The sequence below is a fragment of the Pteropus alecto genome, unplaced genomic scaffold (assembly GCF_000325575.1).
Source record: "Pteropus alecto unplaced genomic scaffold, ASM32557v1 scaffold40, whole genome shotgun sequence".
Classification (NCBI taxonomy): domain Eukaryota; kingdom Metazoa; phylum Chordata; class Mammalia; order Chiroptera; family Pteropodidae; genus Pteropus; species Pteropus alecto.
Genome location: NW_006431919.1, coordinates 6,009,029 through 6,025,138, shown reverse-complemented (window position 1 = coordinate 6,025,138; position 16,110 = coordinate 6,009,029). Strand labels below are relative to the sequence as shown.

Below are 16,110 nucleotides of genomic sequence, written 5' to 3'. Positions count from 1 at the left end.
TGGAGAAGCTGCCCCTGGTATCTTAAAAAAAAAAAAGAAGAGGAAGAAGACTATTCTTGAAAGCTACCTAATTTTCATTTTAGTGTGATTTGATTTCCTTCCTTGTGATCTTCCTTAATTCTGTTAGAATACCCTCAGTGAAATACAGAGCTGGCCAAAACTGTCCTGATGCAAGATGGAAAGCAAAATCAATCAGAAGCCCATTAGAGAAGGATGAAGGGAAAGTGGCTGAATGCAGCCAATGCCAAGAGAGCATCGGGATTCTTAAGTGTTTCAGGCATCTTCAGTGTCAGTTGCTTCTGATACTAGAGTCAATTCCCATCACCCACCTGTGAATTCCCCTCTCCACAGATTTATCCTCAAGCCTTTTAAATTTTATGCTCAAAGTGGCTCCAGTCACCACCCAGGCTACTTCGGGGCTCCTGCTGCCCCCTGCCAGTTGCATCTACCACACAATGGAATGTCAACTGACCGGTCTCTGGTTCCTCTAACTCCCCGTCACTCCCCAACTGGAAAGCAACGGTTTTCCTTTTTTCTATATTTAAGTCTGTGCCATGACTGCCCTCCTATCCTCATGTGCTCACAGAACCAGAGGCAGAATTGGGTACAATCTGCCTAATTAACTCAATTTCGTGGGAGCCAAAAATGTATTAACTCAATTTCGTGGGAGCCAAAAATGTATGTATTTACTTTAAGAGGTCTGCCCATAGACCTAGCCTATAGAGCGTGTGTGTACTACACAAAAATGGTTTAAAATCCTTTGAAAAGGTAGCATGACAGAAAAGTATAAAAGAAGATCAAGCACCAAACTTTGCTTTACTTAAGCATTATTTTTCTTTTCTAATCAAGATATAGCATGAAGGAGTTGAAAGAGCTCAGGCTTTCTAATGAGGCTGATCTGGGTTTGAGATGGGATCCCAGCACTGACAATAGGGACAATACTAGTACTTCTATCTTATGGGTTGTTGTGATTATACAATGAGGTAGTACATGAAAAGTGTCCCATATAAAACTAGGAACACTGTAGTTCAGTAAATTGGAGAGATCACTGTGATCGTTATCATTAGCAGTGGTAGGAATAGCAGCATTAGTAATACTGTTACCGAAATGAGCAAGTTACAACTGATGGATACATTTGAATGTTACCCCCCAAACACAAATATTATGTTTAAGAACTACACATATTTGTATAATTTTAAAATATGCTTTGCCTCTAGTTATGAATATCAAATGCATCTTACCCTGAAATAAGGACTGCCATAACTAATTAAGATGCTTCCATTTATTTATTCTTTGAAGATACTAATTCAAGAGAATTGCTTAATCTTCTTCTTTCTTAATCTATTAAAGTGTGCAAAACATAAATGGACTTCCCCGAGACCCTCATAACATGAAATATAAGATAAGGCCACTGCTTTCAAATTAAAGCAAAATCTATGTTTCTATCTTTGTTCCTAATATAGTGACTAATGGAGCCCTAACACTTTGATCTTCCACTTGAAAAATATCAAAACATCTTTAATATGCAAATCAAGGCAAAAGCTTGTGGGGTCACCCACAACAGGTCCCTCCTCCCTTAAAACAATAATTGGAAAATCTATGGGAGCCCTGAGGATCATTACTTTAAAAATAAATCTACTGCTAACAAAAATCCACTAGCTTCTCCTTAGTCACATTTCAAAATGAAATTTAGATATTAAGTAGTATTGATTTCAATTCAGAAGCTGGTCTGACCATCTCCATATCAATCCCCCTGACTTGGAATGAGGACTGGTGGAAATCATTAAGTCATTTATCCTGTCAAAAATCTCGGCCATGTGCCCAGATGTATCAAATACAGAACAAGGTTACTTTTAGTTCCCATTTCTACATTTAACGCACTTCCCATAAACCCTAAGTCAGCCTCAGCCCAGGTCAGACAGCTCAGAAATGGAGAGAAAGGGAATTTGAAAATACACATCATCAGAACTGATGAGACGGACCTTTCGAAATAGGAGTTGGGGTGGGGTGGGAATTACATTCTCTTCCAAGCAATGTCATAAACTCCAAAACCCTGTTCACACTCGAAAGGTTTATCAACATGTACCCTTTTCCTTTCTTCATTCAACAAATACTTATCTCGCTTTTATCTTATGCCAGACACGTTGCTAGGTGCTGGGATTATGATGATAAACCAATACAAAAGAAAGCACTTACAGAGTTTAGAGGTTATTGGGGAAGGCAAAAGGTAATCAACTGATTGCACAAATACATAATTTTAAGTTATGATACTTACTGTGGAGGAAAATAATAATAGAGTGCTATGAGAGAAATAGGGAAACTGAGTATATAGAGCTGGAGTCTACAGAGGAAATGATGTTTAAGATAAATTATGGAGTAAGTGGGATTTTGCCAGAAAGGAGAAGCATTCCAGGCAGAGGGAAGTCAGAAGAGGGTGACATGAGCCATCCCTCTTAGACGTCATCCCATGATGAGGGCATTTAGGTGCAGAATCTTCTGCAGAGCTCCCTCGATTATGGCAAAGACTGTGAAGTTGATTCTAAGTGCAATGGGAATGACTTAAAAGCAGGGAGGTGACGTGAGTAAAATAAACGGACAATTAAAATCTAATAGAAGGGTACTAGAGTGTTCCATTTGATTTTTATTTTCCTGGAAAATCTCTAGAATGTGGCTTTTTCCTCTTGCTGGATGGTTTAAGGCATTTTTAAAATCAAGGGTCATTCCCCTAGATCTCCTGCAACAGAATCGGCCAAGATGGTTGTTAAAAATGTTAACCAATGTCATCATAAATAAGTAAATAAATAAATGATTGATTGATTGATTGATTGACACAAAAATTGCAGAACCCACTGCAGACCTATTGAATCAGAATCTTTGGGTATGGAGTCTCAGAATCTGCTTTTTACATTAGCCCTCTGGTGATTCCAGCGTACTCTAAATTGGCATGGACTCAGCAGGTAAACCATGGGGTGGACAGAGAAGTGTCACTGGGCTTATTTAGGGCTGGCATTACAGGGATGGCATGACAGAAGCCAGAAGGGCATAAGCAGACAGCTAGGACAGACACACCTGACTGGGAGAGGTGTACCTCTTCTCAGAGAGCATGGAAGGGGCATGCACATAGGACATATCCTCAAACCACGATCTCTGGGTTACCCCTTTGTATCAGCATGGTAGAGCAGGAGAATCCTCATCCACCCCTTTCACTGTTGGGTCTCAATGTCAGGTAAACCTGTCCTAACTTCCGACCTAACACAGAGTTCCTCAGACGTACATATTTAGAGGGCCCGACAAGCTGCCTGAGGGGTGCTTTTGTGCCAGTACCTCGTTTTCGTAGGCCTCTGGGTGAGTCATGATGGTGGGCTCTCTGCCTGAGTCCTGGCACCCTACATATTTTCTAAATTTTAGTTCAAATAAATCAGTCACTCCTGCTATTTCTTCACTCAAAATCATCCATTCCTCATCTTAATATATTTTATTTAAAAATATAATTGCTGGCCAAAATAATGCACTTATCTAATCGAAAAATAATACTCAGCTCAAGCAAATTAGATTCAGTAATACTGCTCACAGAATATAAGTATTTGGAAATTGGACTGTTAATTAACAAGAATATTGTTTAAATGGAAAATATTAACAGTGCAAAATTGAGAATATGCGGTAGAGACATGCTATTCAGACCCCAAGTTGTTTTCAGCAATATAAGAGTAAAATATGATTATATCATTTTTTGATGAATCTATGGAATATAAAACTTTTTTCTAAAAATAAAAATTAAATGAATCATCGACAAGATTTTGAAATTCAGCCAGTTCCCCATAAACAAATTAGTCTCTATTTTTTGACTCAGAAAGTAATGACAAAAACCTTTCGCCCTTCTAATTGCATTTTGTTTCGAAGACTCTTTTCTAATCTTAAAATAATTTGCTTAAACAGCTGTTTCATATTTAAATGCAGCGTGTAAGAGAATGTGGTCACCTTGCCAACTGCCATGCCTCGCCATTTTCACATCGGCACATCCCTGGCATTCAGAAACAAGACGATGAGAAGGAAATTATGTGCAACACCAAGTACATAGTCAAGCCCGCAGTTTGCCCAACAAAGCTCTTTTCCTATTTTATTATTGCAGCATAGTACCTAAATGATAGGCATCCTTTAAGGGTTCCAGTAAAGGGCAACAAGCTCCAAAAGTCTGCATGTAAATGGGCACTAGTTGGGATCTGAGGTGTCACATATAACCCAGTGGTCTTCAACATGTGGTCTGTGGATCAGCAGCAGCAGCACTGCCTGGGAACTTATTAGAGATGCAAATTCTCAGGCTCCATCCAGGCCTTCTGAAATGGAAACTCAAGCGGTGGGGAGGGCAGCCATCTGTGTCTTAATAAGCCCGTAGATTTTGATTCCTACTCAAGTTTTAGAACCACTGGTCTATTCTAAAGTCAGAGCTTAAGTTTCCTCAAGGTACATCTGGCATTGAATGTGGGGATGGGGTGAGGGGTGAGGAGGGTAGAGGAAGATGTAGAAAAGGAAGAGGTAAGGCAGAATGTGGACCCAGGGATGAAAAGCAATTGGGGCACATTTTCAGCTTCTGGTACTGACATCAATATGAGTATTTTTCTTTTATTTGTTTCATATAGTAAGGCTTCATATATGGCTTTATTGAAAAAAACCATTTTTCTACTTTTTATAATTTAAAAACCACTGTTTCAGATAGTACTTCCCTTAGAACAGGGAAAAAGGTATGTGTGCTTCTGAGGTCCTCTGCTTGGCCCTCCTCTGTCCACACTCTTCCCACAGGGACAAGGGAATGTGCCACCCAGGTCCCAGGACCTTCCAGACTCTGCTCTGCAATCCCAGAACTGCCTGCCCAAATGTGCCCAAGTCTGTTTCACAGGCCTGTGCTGCTGGCCTCTTGCCCAGGGCCATCTTCTCAAGGGTGGACTCTGCCACCTGTGTGCACTATAGGCCCAAGATGTTGTGCACTGCAAATCATTTTACATTTTTTTAAAAATATATTTTGTATATTATGATGTTTTGCCATCTTAAGAAAAACTGTCTGGTTGGGAGAGACTGTCCCTCTTGGGCTAGCCAGTTCTTAGAGATAGCAAAGGGCTAGGCCAGGTGCATGCTTTTGACATGCAAACCAACCAATCCTGAGTTTACACCCCATCCTTTTCTGTCTCTTATACATTATGTCCTAAATCATCACAGGGCCAGGTACCGGGCAATTAGAGACCACTCCTAGAGCTCGGAGACCCTGTCCTGCCTTACCTTTCCTGAGGAGACCCCCCATAAAAGGTTGTGGCCTCTAATTATCATTCCTGTCTTCTGCCTTCATGGTGTTTTCCCCTGTAACCCTGTGTGGCATGCAGTGACTCTCTCTCTAGGATAGGAGAGTATAATAAACTTCTTCCTTCCATAAGCACACAAGGCCCCTCACAGTTGGGGATGAGCCTGAGGTGGAAAGAGCAGCCTGTAGTCTGGGCTGAAGTACCTCTATATCTAGACTTCAAACTACAAGGGATCCAAGAATCCTAAATTTAGACCTAGCCCTTAAGTAATATGAAGGTCTATCTGTCAAGGTAGGGAGACAGAACCTATTCTAATTAACAGTTTGTTCACTTGATTTATAACTTTTGAATCTTTATAAACCTAGTAGGTGGGCCTCCACTTGTACTTTTGCTTCAGGTATCACAAAGGTTAGAGAGAGTCTGGTTACAGGGTAGGAAAAGTAAATGTGTTTTGGTTGGTTGCTTGTAGTATCATTTGATTTGATGTATTATTTTATGAAGTGGTGGGAAGTTCTCTCATCTATCTTCAGGAAGGATGAATTTCTAAAAGAAATGAAAACATTTCTGCCTTCCACCTCTGTCAATGTACTTTTAAGAAAGAGTACAAAGGCTTTGTGTTGCCAGGGATTTTTGGTTAAGTTCTAACAAGGCAATCTGCCTTTCAGGGATGCTGTGGAATTCCTTCGCTTGGACAAGGACTTTGTCTTGCTTATCACTGTATCCTTAGTGCCTCGCCAAGCCCCCAGCACAGAAAAAGTTCTTTTTGCCTTTGTTCCTCTATATTATTATTAGTATTGTTATTATTTTAAAACCACTATTAGGATATGGCTGGCATGTAAAGAACTATAAATATCTAACGTATGCACTCAGTGAGTTTTGGGGTACATATAAATCCATGAAACCGTCACCACCTTCAAGGCCATAAACATATCCATCACCTCCCCAAATCTCCTCCCACCTCTTTATAGTATAATAATAAATATAACATTGTTATTATTACCACTTATGTTAAGAACATTTAACATAAGATTTACCATCTCAGCAAATTTTAAACAATACATTACTGTTAGCTGTAGGCACTATGCTGTACAGTGAACCTTCATAACTTATCTTGTTTAACTGAAACTTTGTATCCCTTGACCATCACCTCCCCATTTCCTCCCTCCCCCCACGCCCTAGTGACCACCATTCTACTTTCCGTTTCTATGAGTTTGACTATTTTTGATTCTACATATAAGTGAGATCATACAGTATTTGTCTTTCTGCACTTGGCTTATTTCACTTAATGTACTGTTCTCCAGGTCCATCAATATTGTTGGAAATGGAATATCTCCTTCTTTTTAAAGGCTGAATAATGTTCTACTGTATGTACATGCCATATTTTCTTTATCCATTCATCTAGCCAGAGACACTTAAGTTGTTTCCATAACTTGGCTATTGTGAATTATGTTGCAATGATCACAGAAATGCAGGTCTCTCTTCAGGATGCTGATTTCAATTCTTTAGGATATATACGCAGAAGAGGCATTGCTGTGTCATATGGTAGTTCTATTTTCAGGTTTATAAATATTTAAAAGTTATAAATCAAGTGAACAAGCTGTTAATTAGAATAGGTCCTATCTCCTCACTTTAACAGATATACTTTCATATGACTTGAAGGGCCATTACTGTTTTCTATAGTGGATGTATCATTTTATATTTACAAAAAGAGTGTACGAGGCTTCCATTTTTATTACAGCCTCACCAACACTTGTCCTCTCTCCTTTTTTCAATAATAGTCATCCTAACGGGTGTAAGGTAACAGCTCATTGTGGTTTTGATTTTCATTTCCCAGATGATTAGTGAATTTCTTGATGGATATTTGTTAAATAAATGAAAAAAAAATGATTGAAGGAACTGGGTTAAAAGGATCAAATTTCCCAAATTATATTACGTCCACCTTAACAATCATTTATTGACTCCCTCTTGTGTGTTGTGCAAGGCACGCCAAGATAAAGCAGACACATTCAAACCTATCTTTGAGGCAGTTTCTATTTAGTGAGGGATGCAGACACACCCACCAATGGTGCCCACAGGAGACAGTTAAGGCACAGCTGTTTATCTTGTCCAAGGCAACTGTTTATCAGAGTCTCCATCTTTAAGATTTACTGAAAACCCTGGCGTAATATTTCCAAAAGGACTAAATGAACAGGCCCCAAATGTTGACAGACTAGTCATAAAGACTCTAATGTTTCTCTTTGTCCAGCAGAGGTCTGGGCTCATTTACTCATTCTGCATATGGAGCGGGAGTTTGAGGGTGGAGGATGTTAGCTATAGCTGAAGGTATCATGAAAGCAGCACATTCCTATGTGCAAGACTTATTTGCCTTTTCCTGGAGCCAATAAGCACTTTCAGAAGTGTGATCCCACAGCTGCAAATAAGACATAGTCATTGCTCAAACATTTCTAATGAGATCATCAAAGAAAAACTAATAAAGAATGTTGGCACTCTGCCCATTTTACAGCCACTTCCACTGTCTGGCCTTTCATTAGGGGATCCCAGTAGGTAAGTTGTGAACTGTGTGAGCAGGTGTTTTTATAGGCTTTCTGCAAAATTACAGAACTTTTAGGATAGAGAGACATGTTATACACACTGGTTTGTACATAACAGGTATTTCCTGCATGAAACTCTATAAGGTAGTTATCCAAAAGGCCAGACCTGCAATATAAGGTTGACAAGACAGATCTACACCACAAAGGGAAGATATGCCACCAACAACTGATGAAATAAATGAATCGTGTTTTGTGGAGAGGTCATCAATGAACATTCTTTGCATTTTTCTGATTATAATGTAACCAGCGGAAGAATCCAGCAAGCAGAGGAAAATTGCATTAGTCAGCAATTTTCTCAAGAAACACCCATGTAGAATTTTAAGGAAGCTTTGAATTGAACTAAAAATTGCCTTTTCCTAAGTTATTTCCTTACCTGACCGAAAAAAAAAAGGATATTTTAAAAATTATTTTTAAAATCAAACTACGTGTAGGTAACAGGACCAGATTTGTCGATCCAGATCACATAGCTGATTAGTTGACCTTACAATTCTATACTTGGCCAAATCCCGTTATTTTTTTTAATATGGAGAAACTTATTTTTATAAAATTTGATTATTATGTTAAACAACAATTTCATCATTTTGTAAAATTATTATGTTACACAGATCTTCATATTTATAAAGAGCATCAGGCATCTTCAATGCCTGAGGCAATACCTGTCATAATACACAAGGCAATCAAGTCCAACCTAGAAGCAGCCACTGACATGCGCACTCAATGTCCATAAGTTTCCTTTCAAACCTCATACCCTAAGGTTTTGTATTTTAAAATCATCTTTACTGTATGTGCATGGATAAAGGAAAGTTCAAATTCAATATAAGACACTGTGCACCAACTGACCTAAAAAGAGGCTCTCTGTAATGGAACTTTAAAAAGTCAACAAGTTGGTAGTTTTTAAGCACACTCGTCCATACTGTCTGTGGACACCACGAGGGGAGGTAGGTGCATCCTTGATATCTCTCATTATAAATTATAATATTCTCCCTGTGGGGAAATGTCTTCTGATTCAATCAAATGTCTTGCATCTACTGAAACACAGTGCATTTGTAAGTTGGAGTCAAGCTCTAGTAATGTTAAGACTTCTTCATAAAGTACAGACAATTGACTTTTAGGCATAAAGAGTAAATTCTCTGGTGAGAGTTAAGGGCTCATTTAAAATGAAGAGAGGAATAAGTTCTCATATGTTGTACTTTTGGTTGTTTAAGTTGACCCTACTGAACTGTAGGCTCCATTAAGAAAAATTCACTTCCAGGATCATTATTCTAACTCCTGTATCACCAAACAGGCTTATGATAAAACTCTGAGGGATGGTGAAGTCAATTTTGTAAGTCTCCCAAGCTTAACACTCAGATCTGGAATATTTCTAACTCTCAGGGTTTGATAGAGCACTAGCTTGCTCTTTAACTGTGTTGGGAGTCAGTGCAGCATAGAGAAAAAGAAGAGGGAGGGCTTCTAGGTTCTACTCCTTATTAGCTGTGTGACCTTCAGCTTTCTTTCTGTGAAATGGGATTTATGGTATTTACCTCCTTGAGTTGTTGCAAAAATTAGATTAGTTATTACTTGCAATGTGTTTAGTGTAGTATCCATCACACAGTCAACACTCAATAATGGCTCAACAATTATTACTATGTCCAGTAGGACAACTTTCCCACTTAATCAATCTCCTCACACAGTCTCTCAATAAATAAAATAATCTGGGAAGTTACAAATGTTAATGCCTTCTAAAATCATGAATAAAATAACTCCACTTGCTATTAAAAATATATAAACACAACATTAAGGCAACTATATATATGTATAGATGCACACACATATATGTGGATGTAAATACATATATACATATACATATATACATACACACACACATATATGTCACAGATTTACCTTTCGGTGGCCTTTGATTTTCAAGTGCCTAATAAAAAAAATTAAAACAAATCTACCTGTTAAACAAATATACTGCTATCTTTGAACCCATTTTATCGTTGAATGGGGATATAGAGAGACAGATCATGCCTGCTGTCACACAAATAAAGCTAGTTAAGAAATCAGCAGACCCCAGCTCCCTCGTCTGGCAGCTAAAAAGGAACATGCTCCTGACTTCCTCTTGTGACCAGAGGGGGCGTTCTCAAGTTCTTTATAAAAGCAGCATTGTCACTCTTTTGAGTGCCACCTGGTTGTTTTTAGGTAACCACGATGGACTACTTTACTATACTCACAGAGCCCAACTTGTGTGTGGCTTTTAAGGAACAGAGGCTGTGGTACAGAGGATAAGGTTGGGCTGTAGGATTAAGAGGGCTCGAGTTCAAATTCTGTGTGGCCTTCGATAGGTTACACTTCATGCGCCAGCTCTCTACCTACAGTATGGTTGTGAATGAGAATGGTACCAACGGGGATATCATGCAGCTTCAACCTGAATCCTGTCTCGTGCTCAGCGCAGCTCCTGGCCCCGAGTCAGTGTCTTTGTGAGCTGTTGGGTCTCACCTACACTGCTTTAACTTCACTGACCTTGTTATTCCAAGATTCCTGTGACAGGCTGGTTAGCATAATTATGAAACAACTGTAGAACCACTTACGAGCTGCTTCTAGATTCATAGTTTATTTGAAGACAGGAGGACAGGGAAGCCGAGATTGATTATGTCCTATAAATAAGGTAACTCAGGTAGTGACCCCGAAAGTAGTAAATACAAGGCTAGAAGTTGAGTCCAAGCATTGTGACCAGAACTTTTTCCACTTGGAATAACTTTTATTGAATAAAAACTATATTTATTTTACTTAATAAAACCTATAACTTATTGCATTTTCACCAAATATGATCCTACTTTCTGCAATTAATGGTGAAAGTGATATCTCATTGTCCTTCAAAGTTCAAGACCTAGAAGAAATAAAATATAGATGCAACATCAACCAGCACAATAACAGCAGCTTACACTTACGTATGTTAGATGTTATACTAAATGCTTTATGTGAGAGACCTTTATCTTCATGACATCCCAGTGAGATGGATGTTACTAAAAAGCCCATTTTCTAGATGAGACTACTGAGGCTCACAGAGGTTACTGAGTTCCCCAATGGCACAAGCTAGAAGAGCCAGAACTTAAATTCAAGTCTTTCTGGACCCCAGAGTTCTTCATTGAAATATATTGGTTCTGGCATGCCTCTAGTGTGTGGGGGTCCTTTCTGTTTTCCTCCAAGATGGGTCTCCATGACCTCTCAGGAGTGATGCAGGGAGTGAAAACCTTGGGGGCATATGGTAATTTCCAAAGATAATCACTATTATATCTCTCATTCCATATGACCCTTTTTCAGTGTGATTCTGACACTTTTCCTATCTAGTGGTGGAGTAGATATCCCTCTTCCCTTGAACCTGGGTGACCCTTAGTATCTGCTTTAATCAATATAGTACGACAGAAGTGAAGCTGTGTGACTTCCATGCCTAGATCCCAAAAATGTTGTTCACTTCTGCCTTGTTCTCTCAGGAAGCTTGTTTTAGAAATCAGCCACCATACTGTGAGAAGGTCCAAGTTGGCACATGCATAGCAACTACACAGAGAGTCTAGGGGCAAGATATTCTGACCAACAGCTGACACCAAGGACTTAAGACATGCAAGCGAAGACACAGAGTGTTTTAAAAAAGGTACACAGAATTTGTTTTAATCAGGTATGGTAAGACATGCAGACATGACTGTCATAAAGAAAGCAGTTTATACTTACAAATCTCTAGAAACAAGAAGCATGGTCATACCATGTAGGGGTAGGGGGGGCACATGGGGAGGCACCAGGTTGGTCAGGAGGCAAAGGAAGGGTAGGAAAAATGTGAACAAGAACCTTTATTGTGTTTTCTGCAGGAAAGCATAGGCAAGGGAGGCTAAGCAGGCTCAGGATTGGCTAGTTTGAATATTTTTTGCAGGATCTGAGACATAGGGGCTATCTCAGTTGCCTGATACAGATTCCTGGAGTATTAGAGCATGAGAATTATGACAGGAAGTATAAGAATCTAATAAAGGAAGTGGTTGGGGTATGGCCTCTGGATTAGTTGATTTGCATGTAAAAGGGGCATCTTGGGCAGGGCAAGTGTCTTCTATCTTCAGAAATTAACTAACCCTGTGAGGAGCAATCCCTCCAGCATCAAGAAGGTCCCAGATGTCAAAGCATCAGAAATAAAATGGCATAATTCCACAGATGATTCCAGCCCCAGCCATCAGTTCAAACTCACCTTCCATTCTTTCCAACTGAGGCTCCAGACACTTTAGAGCATCTATCATTGCTATGCCCTCCTGACCAACTACCATGAGTGTAGTAACCTGTTTGTTTTATGCCACTGTGTTTTGGAGTGGTTGTTATGTAGCAGTAGATAACCAATATAAAGCTTTGGCTTGAGTGATGATAATTTGAATCAGCTGTTGTCATTCCACCTTGTAGAAGGAGGAATTTCTGATTCTGCTGTTTCTCTTAGTATTATGTTTTCAACAATTAGTGCTATGAATGATATGAAAATATATTTAGGTTACTTGTTCCTTTGCCTGTAGGAAGGGCAAAGGAACTAGTAGATTAGTGAGGCTAATTTTTCTACATTCTCACAAAATTTTCTCTTATCAAAAAAAGTGCAGTTTATGTATCTGCACTACCGGAGGCACCTCTAGTGAGAGACATATCACCTGACCTTGTTCAGCAAAAAGAACAGTTTCAATCGTTTGTATAACTTGTACCAAACCAGAAGAATAAATTCTCCAGAGTGTGCACGGAACAGTAAGAAAGGAGGGAGCAAGGTTTCGAGAGGTCTATTTCTATCTGATTCAGTTTGCTTTTCACAATAAAACTCTAGTCTTAATGTGAAAGTAGCATCGAACCCAGAAAAAGAAAAAAATATATATGTATTTTGTGGGAAGATGATGAAAATTAAAATTCAAAGGCATATGCCAATTTGAAAAGAGAATCTGAGAGCTTTGAAGATTCAACCACAAGGGAGGTGGGAAAATGACAACAATCTCCATGCTAACACAGAGAGAGAAATGAGGAAAGGCAGAGAAGTAAGGAAGGGAGAAAGTTGAATTCTTATCTTCCAATCTTGTCAAAAAAACATGCCTCTAGAGAGTTCAGAATACAACCTCCTTTTGAGAAGATAATTTTACACAATAGGAAAAAAACCTCCTTATGGACTTGACTTTAATAATACTCAAAGGTTATCAAGGAAGTAATAACAAATATAAAATAATGTAAACTTCTATTTTATTCTAATAATGTTAGTTTATGTTTAAGAATATTTTTGGTCATGAAATCCATAAATCGTTTTGGGTTTATAAAAAAAAAAAATATGAGTCAAAGATGACTGCAAAGTATTTGGGATTCTTCTCACACTTAAAATAGTCACTCAACAAATTTTAATTGTGCACCTACTACGTACATGGCACGATGATGTGAAGGTCATTTCAGTCAACACAGGCAATATTCCCAGAGTATATGCTACTCCCTTGAAATAAGGTGGGTATTGCTCCATCCAAAAAAATCTACCGATGAGTTCCTTCATAAACTTGAACTGAGACTCTGTTGTGTGCCAAAACTATGTAGGCCCAGCAATTCTCAAACTCTGGTTGATCATCTGGATCATCAGGAAAGCCTACTGAAAGGGATCAATGCAAAAGTATTGCTCCCCCTCAGTACAGATGAGACAGGTGTAATTTTTTAAAAAAACTTTCTTTAATATCATGAGGAAGCCAAATTAATAATATTAATACTAATAATAGCAATAGTAAAAATAATGATAATATTCAAAAGTTCAGAATAACAAAACTTTCTAGCACAATGATTACAGCTAATAATACTATATAATCCACTTGAATGCTGCCAAGAGAGTAATTTTTTTTTTTTTTTTTTGGTAATTGGTCAATATTGTTGTAAATTGTTGCCAAAATCTGTGAAAGTTCTTTGTATTACTAAGGTGCCTTTCCTCCAGATTTCAAGTCATTCTGGCTAATAAATGCCACTACCTTGATTTTTAAAGTTTTGGGCGCACAGTTTGGTATCTGCCATGTACCCTCCATTAATCAAGCACTGAAAGCCAATGTCAGTTAGAAAATAAGCAGATACCTTTAACTCCTGAGTCTATTTTTGTAGGATGACTAGTGGAAAGCTGTTTACACTATTGGATGGGACGAGATCAGATCACTGTGTTTCGGTTTTGGCCTTCAACCAGCTTTGTGCCACTTTTCATGTTCTGTACACATAGGGATGCTTTACAAAGTGCTTCTAAGTGCTTTTGACAGATTTGTTGGTTTCTGTTGTTTATATAACAGTTTGGAAATGAACAGCTACAATGGGGTCTGTGGACTTTTTAAACCTAGATATTTTAGATGGTACTGCTAAACAGGAAGTGAGATCAGTCAATTATTTCATTACTTAATCGGATTTTAAAATATGTATATTTAAAACGTGCTATAATGAGTAGAACTATTCAATGTATTTGGGATACAGAGTAAAATGTGAAGGAGAAATGTGACAATCAATCATGAAAACATTGCCTTGCTCAAGGAGGTGAGAGATCACTTCCTACAGGGGGGGACTGCCCAACACGTTTTGTAAAATTGAGATATAATTGACATTTATTGTTGTTCTAGTTTAAGAGTACAACATCGTGATTTGATAGTCGCATATTGTGAGATGATTACCACAATAAGTTTAGTTAACATCCATCACCACACAGTTAAAATTTTTTTCCTGTGATGAGAACTTTCAAGATCTCCAAGCTTAGCAACTTTCCAATATACAATATACAATATACAATTAACTCTGTGTCTTTTGAACACCTTCTCTCATTTCACCCTCCACCCTCACCTGCCTCTGGCAATCACCAATCAGTTTTCTGTATCCGTGAGTTCTGCTGGGTTTTTTTGAGGGGGGTTGTCGTTGTTCTTATTATTTTAGGTTCTACATTTAAGTAAGAACATACACTATTTTTTTGTCTTTCTCTGTTCAATTTATTTTGCTTAGTTTAGCATAATGCCCTCATGATCCATCCATGTTGTCTCAAATGGCAGGATTTCCTTTTTTTTTTTTTTTGTGGCTATTTTACATTCGATGGATGGATGGATGGATGGATGGATGGATGGATGGATGGATGGATGGATGGATAGACAGACAGATAGACAGACAGACAGACAGACAGGTAGATAGATAGATAGATAGATAGATAGATAGATAGATAGATAGATAGATAGATAGATAGATAAACCACATTTTCTTTACTCATTTATCTATTGATGAAGACTTAGTTTGTGTCCATGTCTTGGCTACTGTAAATAATGCTATAATGAGGTGCACATATCTTTTTAAGATAGAGATTTCATTTCGTTCAGATAAATATCCAGAAGTAAAACTGCTGGATGGTATGGTAGTTCTATTTTTAACTTTTTGTGGAACCTTCATACTGTTCATAGTGGCTGCACCAATTTGCATCCCCACCAACAGTACACAAGGATTCTCTTTCCTCCACATTCTCACTTACAATTGCTATTTCTTCTTTTTGATACTATCCATTCTAACAAGTGTGAGGTGATATTCTCATTTTCAACACATCTTTAAAACACAAGGCACTGCATCTGTGGTGGAGTTCATGGCTGAGAAGCAAAGGCTTCTAGGTCTTACTGGGGACCCGCTTCACCAGCAGAGTAAGGAGAGTCACTCTTTAAGAGGCACATTTAGGGAAAAAGGACTACATTTGATCGGCTTTTAAAGACTTGAGCTCTCAAAAATCTTAAATTGCAGTTTTAAAAGCACAAATTAATTTCAATGCATCTGATGTCTATTTTATTTTTAAAGCTTCATCTGGATCCTTTAGAAGGAAAATGCCAGCAGTCAGCACATACACATAGATATCAATTCAACTTCAAGATCTTTGTTCTGTCAATAATAATGTTAGTCATCTAAATAAAAGAAAAAAGATGTTTCATCAAAGTTTTAGGAAGGAAAAGGAGTAGTGACTATAGCTAATAATATTGTTATATATTTGAATATTGCTAAGAGAGTAGATTTTAAATGTTCTCACCAACAAAAGGAAATGTTAATTATGTGAGGTGATAGACATGTTAGCTAATGCTATGGTGCTACTCATTTTGCAATATATAAATGTATCAAATCAACACTGTGCACCTTAAACTTATACAACATTGTATGTCAGATATATCTCAATAAAGTTGGAAAAATTTAAAAAAATAGAACTTTCAAGCTCAAGGACT

At 38.1% G+C, this 16,110-nt stretch overlaps 1 protein-coding gene across 1 annotated transcript in view; it reads right to left on the bottom strand.

Moving 5' to 3' along the window:
- Positions 1–16,110, bottom strand: part of SGCD (sarcoglycan delta) — an 818,344-nt gene that overhangs the window by 569,709 nt on the left and 232,525 nt on the right. The gene's annotated exons all lie outside the window — the stretch shown is intronic.